The sequence below is a fragment of the Lycium ferocissimum genome, chromosome 7, assembly GCF_029784015.1.
Source record: "Lycium ferocissimum isolate CSIRO_LF1 chromosome 7, AGI_CSIRO_Lferr_CH_V1, whole genome shotgun sequence".
Taxonomy (NCBI): domain Eukaryota; kingdom Viridiplantae; phylum Streptophyta; class Magnoliopsida; order Solanales; family Solanaceae; genus Lycium; species Lycium ferocissimum.
In genome coordinates this window covers 47,165,999-47,172,471 of record NC_081348.1, presented here as the reverse complement: position 1 = coordinate 47,172,471, position 6,473 = coordinate 47,165,999, and the positions used below count along the sequence as shown (strand labels likewise).

General features: G+C 34.7%; 2 long non-coding RNA genes across 5 annotated transcripts; both read right to left on the bottom strand.

Annotated features, from left to right (window-relative positions):
• Positions 1 to 233: 233 nt before the first annotated feature.
• On the bottom strand, positions 234 to 2,104 carry LOC132065427 (uncharacterized). The gene is made up of 3 exons (XR_009416728.1): positions 1,637 to 2,104; positions 956 to 1,049; positions 234 to 724 (listed from the first exon to the last, which is right to left on the bottom strand). It is a non-coding gene; the product is annotated as an uncharacterized LOC132065427 (long non-coding RNA).
• Positions 2,105 to 2,732: 628 nt separating this feature from the next.
• Positions 2,733 to 6,173, bottom strand: LOC132065426 (uncharacterized). 4 transcript variants are annotated; one of them, XR_009416726.1, is made up of 3 exons: positions 5,361 to 6,173; positions 3,653 to 3,754; positions 2,733 to 3,278 (listed from the first exon to the last, which is right to left on the bottom strand). It is a non-coding gene; the product is annotated as an uncharacterized LOC132065426 (long non-coding RNA). The 4 variants fall into 4 exon arrangements; XR_009416724.1 differs by having other exon boundaries at positions 3,653 to 3,831; positions 5,495 to 6,172; XR_009416725.1 differs by lacking the exon at positions 2,733 to 3,278 and adding an exon at positions 3,296 to 3,353 and having other exon boundaries at positions 3,551 to 3,831; positions 5,495 to 6,173.
• Positions 6,174 to 6,473: the final 300 nt, after the last annotated feature.

Below are 6,473 nucleotides of genomic sequence, written 5' to 3'. Positions count from 1 at the left end.
TATGAAGAACAATCCGCACAAAAAAATGAAATGAATATCATAAATTGGGCCTTTCCCAGGCGTATGTGAATGGGCTGTTGGTTTCTCTAAATTGGGCCATAAACAACATTTTTTTTGCGCGGATTGTGCTTCTTCTGGGGTGGTCTTTAATTTTTGTCCCTGAAATTAGTGGTCTTCAATTTTTGGCCTTGGCCTAATACTCCGAGGTACGGCTTAGGCATCAACAATGAAAATCCTGTTGATTTCTGTTAAGTTCATCAAGACATAGCTAACAATTAAACTTGTTTAATCATTATTACAGTGGGATGATGCCTCAGCCTTCGGCGCAAGTAACTATATCAACAAAACCACAGCCATATATGCAGCAGCTGTAATGATCAATCAGTCATAACTACGACAAAAGCATGACTTGGGCTAGCCGACAAACTTCACAGCTTTAGAAACCACATTTCCCAATACCAGCTCCCATCACAAACTGTTGCCTTCCCTCTAATCTTACCATTGGTACTCCAGTTGGTTAACAATAGGAGGAATACGAGTTATTTCGAGAAGAACTCCCAGTTTTTAGTAGAGAAATTGCTAAATCCAATATCTCTAGCCTCCCCAGAATCATAAAGTTTCTCTATTGCTTGCCATGTGCTAAGTATATCTGTTGGAATCAGGTTTAAAGTTACCAGCAACATTTTTCATCCGGTTATCTGCTGGAATCAGGTTTCCGATGAATCTTAAAAAAAAAAGATAAAAGCAACAAGAAAACAAAAATGTAAGACAAAAAAAATGCAAGACACGCATAAGTTAACACCTCATTGAATTCCCATTTAGATGAGAATTCATTTTTGAAGACACAATAATTACAAAGAATAGAGTCAAGTAAATGTTACCTTATTTAAAAAAAAAAATAGAGTCAAGTATCACAAACAGTAGCAAATGCAAATCTCTGTTGAGCAGTACTCACAGGTCACAAGGTACAGATCAATGTAATCAAGTTCCAGCTCATCTAGAGTTTTGTTAAATGCCACGGGTACATCTTGAGAGCATGATCAGTGCACCTACACATGTTCATACATCACAATACATGAATCATTTAACCCAAAGGACAACAAAAGTCAATGGAAAAGAACCAGATATCACCAACATTTCAATTGCTTGATCACATGTCATTTGTATCAACTATGACATCCGACTGTTCTTGGAAAAAAAAAAAAAAAAGACACTTGCGCATATAAATGAAAGGAATGATTGAGTGGTGAATTACTAAAGGCAGCTTAGATTTTGTCTAACATTAGGAAGTGTGTAAAGAAAAAAGACACTTGCGCATATAGATGAAAGGAATGATTGAGTGGTGAATTACTAAAAAAAAAAAAAAGAAAAAAAAAAGACACTTGCACATATAAATGAAAGGAATGATTGAGTGGTGAATTACTAAAGGCAGCTCAGATTTTGTCTAACATTAGGAAGTGTGTAAAGCATATATCAAAAGCACCATTACATCCCAAAACACAACGAGAGAGAGAGAGAGAGAGAACTGAACAATGCTAACTGAAAGAAGGATGGTCCAAAGGACAGAAATGTTAATATATTTGGGGCGAGAAACAAAAAAAGGTGTCTTTTCTCAATTTGTTCGAATCTTGATTACCAGAGTTTGGATGTAATAAAGAGATCTTCCCTATATTGACAAAACCATCTGTAAACACCCTCTTCAAAACTTGACCAATCTAAATAAATTGGAAAATAGTCAGTACAGGTAATACTGTCAGTTACAGATTAATGTAAAAAAAAGGAACACAAACATTGATCACGTTACACATTCTATAGGAATAAATCATAGTTTTAAATGAAAGCAGTAAATATTAGTAGAACACATGTTTTGAAAGATTGATCTCGAGCGAAAACCATAAAAATGGAAACCCTTTTATATTGTGTCTAGGCAAGTGATAGATTAACAAGTCCATTGATAATAACATGAGTAATACAGGAGACGTCTATGAAAAACCTATATTTTTACTTTCTATCATTAACTCAAATTCCCTCTTTTTCATTGCCATAAACTTGACCACAATCAATATAAGGATATCCAAGCTGTGGCATAAATGAAAAGTGAATAACTAACCGTCAAAATTGTGTGAAATATCAACTATGACATTGCTTCAATTTTCTTGCACGTAAGATCATGCCTTGCTGACCACAATGTAGTCAATGCATATAATTCAAGATTATGGATATGGGAAGGCTTAGTAATTGCAAGTGACCCTTCAAAGTGGGTGACTTTCGAAAATGATGATCCATAAAACTATGTTGATTGTACTTTCCAAAAATGTTACCACACCCGTGTCGGTCCTCCAAAACTGCACTACTTTTTGGAGGATGCAACACTCACCCCTTAAGAGTACCACTTCCTGCTTTTGTGCAAACTAAAAGAGAAAAGGCCAAAAATCATCCCTTAAGTTTTGACTTTGGATCAAAGTAGCCCGTTAACTATTAAGTGGTGCACTAATAGTCCTTGAAGTATTCAAAGATAGTGCCTTTTTTGTCTCCGCTAAAGTTTTCAGTGAAAGACTAAAGGAGAAATCATATGCAACTCACATGTTCTGTTCCCAAACCATCTTCTAGAAGAGGGGAAGTTTTCCGGTAAAGGAGGGTTACAAAGCGGGTGCTTTTGGTAGTTACAGTGTAAGAGTACGACAATGTATACATACCATAGGTGAACTAAAAATGCTAGTCAAACCTACAAAAATTATAACTTTTTTTCACCAGTAAAGACTAAAGTACTCAGAAAAGGGTAATTTTCAAAGAAAAGTACAGCTTAAAATGCTATTCAAACCTGTAGTTAGCAGCAATAGCAGCAAGTCCATCAGTAGTAAAACCTTCACAAGACCATAAACCCAAGACTTTAAAATTTTTAAAAGCCTTAGCAACCAACTCCAGTGACTCATCACAAACAAATTAGCAACCAACTTCAACGACTCATCACAAACAAACATTCTCTTAAGCCTAATTTCCTCAAGCCATGGATAAGCTTAAAACCCCACTAGTACTTCCTCTATACAGTTAACCCCAGATGCAAAGATTTGAACTTTTTTTCACCAGTATGAACTAAAGTACTCAGGCAACAGTGCTCTGCTAAAAGTACCATTTCTTCAACCCCTTAATTACAAAACAAATACAGTTAACCCCAGATGCAAAGATTAAAACTTTCCTCAACCCTTTAATTACAAACAAGCGTATTTAACTCCAGATGCAAAGATTAAGACTTTTTTTCACCAATGAGGACTAGAGCGCTCAGAAAAGGGTAATCTACAAAGAAAAACAGTAAAACCTAGCTGCAAAGATTAAAACTTTCCTCAACCCCTCAACTATAAACAAGTACATTTAACCCCTGATGCAAAGATAATAACTTTTTCACCATTAAAGTACTCATAAAAGGGCGGATATTCTATCCGTTTTTGTTTAACCTTTTTTCGACCCGCTCATATCCGATCGGACCTGCTCGTTTGCCACTCCTATAAACAACAATGTTCTACAAAACCTACCATTTCCTCAACCCCTCAACTTATAAACAAGTACACTTAACCCCAAATACAAAGATTACAACTTTCCTCAACCCCTCAACTACAAACAAGTACATTTAACTCCCAGATGCAAAGATTACAACTTTTTTCACATTTAAGGACTAAAGTACTCAAACAACAATGCTCTAACAAAACCCAATTTGCTCAGAGAAAGGTAATCTACAAAGAAAAATAGTAAATCCCAGCTGCCAAGATTAAAATTTTCTTCAACCCCTCAACTTACAAACAAGTACAGTTAACCCCACATGCAAAAGATTAAGACCTTTTTCATCATTAAGGACTAAAGTACTCACTACTTAGACAACAATGCTCTACAAAACCTAACATTTCCTTAAGTTACAAAAACTTAAAATAATAGCAAGACAAGTGGGAAGAGGATGCAATGAAGGAAAGAAGAAACTTTTACGTTCACAGTTTTGTTGTCATACATGACCCACCGTCCATGATCCTGACTGTAGGCAAAACAGTGATAATGCTGTCCATAATAGCAAAACTGAGCAAATATCAAGCAATAAATTAATCCACTTTTTTGAGAATGCAAATTACTGAATATTAGAATGTGACGGGTTCCAATAGTGCGAAATGCATAGTGAGAATTCATATAGCCGATCCCATTTCTCTTGATTGAAGAATAGTTGTTATCGCCATTTTTTTCTAATGGTGATCCCCCCCCCCCCCCCCCCCCCCCAGCTTGTGCGCACCTCGACTATTCCACCAAGTATTGTTACCTCCTGCTAGCAGAGGTGCCAAGACACTCTATCCACCAAGAGTTAGGTAAATTAGACGAAACTAATATATTTTTGTCCCTATTGGGATTTGAATTCTGGTCTCCCGTGGTTTTCATCCATTCCATTGACCGCAGAAGATCTTTTAGTGCAAAAAAGCAACATCAAGATAAGAAATTGGACATCCTTTTGTTTCTTTTTTCCTTGGGGGGGGGGGGGGGGGGGGTGGAATTGAGTAATCAGAATTCTCTTTTTTATTTTTTTAAAACAGAGTAATTAGAATTCTTAAGCATGTTATGATAAATAACACAGGCCACAAAAGAAAAATATGGAAAAGTGGATGGCAAGTCCATATAAATTATTAAAGTTTTGCAATATCAATCCAGCTCGGAAGTGGAAACAGCAAACTAACATTATTGAAATTGCAAAATGGAAACTAAAAGAAATTTGGTATAATGGGGATGTCATCGTTTAAACCAAAACCAATCAAGACTGTCCCAAATGCTGATAAGATGGCAAAAGTACTTTTATGAAAATGAACAGAAGATGAGTTAGTATCCACATCTTTCGTGAGGCCATTTGTTTATGGATAAAAGATAATTGGTTAAACAATACAATATAAATATATTAATATGCAAGAATTTCGTGTATACAACATATTAGCATTATTTAAAAGTTGAAATTTTAATGCGTCTCACATGGTAAACGGTAGTAGCAGAGAATACAAAAAAGCTTATCATATATGGACCAAGAATATCACCAAAAATTGTGTAATCAAAACCCTCAATTACAAAACAAATACAGTTAACCCCATATGCAAAGATTAAAACTCTCCTCAGCCCCTCAACTACAGACAAGTACAGGTAACCCCGGATGCAAAGATTAAAACTTTCCTCAACCCCTCAACTACAAACAAGTACATTTAACCCTGGATGCAAAGATTAAAACTTTCAAAGTGCATTTAACCCCAGATGCAAAGAGTAAGACTTTTTTCACCAATGAGGACTAAACAGCTCAGAAAAGGGTAATCTAGAAAGAAAAATATAGCTAAAAATACTAGTCAAACCTGCAAAGATTAAAACTTTTTCACCAATTAAGGACTAAAGTACTCAAACAACAATGCTCTAACAAAACCCAATTTCCTCAGAGAAAGATAATAGACAAAGAAAAATAGTTAACCCCACATGCAAAGGTTAAGACTTTTTTCACCATTAAGGATTAAAGTACTTAGAAAAGGGTAATCTACACAGAAAAATAGTTTCCTCAACCCCTTAATTACAAACAAGTACAGTTACACCCAGATGCAAAGCTTACAACTTTTTTTCACCATTAATGACTAAAGTACTCAGAAAAGGCTAAAATTGCTAGTCAAACCAGCAAAGATTACAACTTTTTTCACCAATATGGAGAATCATGCCCCAATAAATTGAGATGATTACATTTTCGTACCGCTCAAAGGAATATTAGCCAACAAAATGTTTAGCTTTTGTATATTAAGTATAAAAATATACATATTGTATACACGAAATATACATATAATATACAATCAGTGTACAGGTTTTGTAAGTCACTTTTGAAAGAAAAATAAACAACAATAAAAAGTTTAACTGAGGGCTTCAAAAAGTAAACACATGACAGGTAACTTACTGGATGAAAAAGTGAATCTTCAGCATGAAATTCCACCTGATACAATAAATAATTCCTGAGAGAATTGAAAGATTATATGCGATCTTTGAGATTATAATACGTGTCATTTTTATTCATCAATTTGCCTTTTTATATTAACTAAAGGATTAATATATAGCACTACTGACAGTAAACTTTATATCTCTATAATATGCTAGGTATATTAAAGTTCACATAGTTGCAATAAAAGAATTGAAAAAAATGAAGAGCTGCCAAATCAAATCAAGAACCTGACTTTGATAATTCAAAAGTAACTAAAGAGCCGTCAAAGTGTTTGTTATAATGAAAAAAAATCCGAAATCAACCCAAATTATACAATTACGTTTAGCACTTTAGATGGACAAATCATTTTCTCAATTGACCAATTTACCCTCCAGAGGACCCTAGATTCTGATAGAATTATAATCAGGAAATCAATACTTCCTCTGTCCCGATTTAATATGACACACTTTCCTTTTTATTCAGTCCTAAAAAGAATGGCACATTTTCTTAT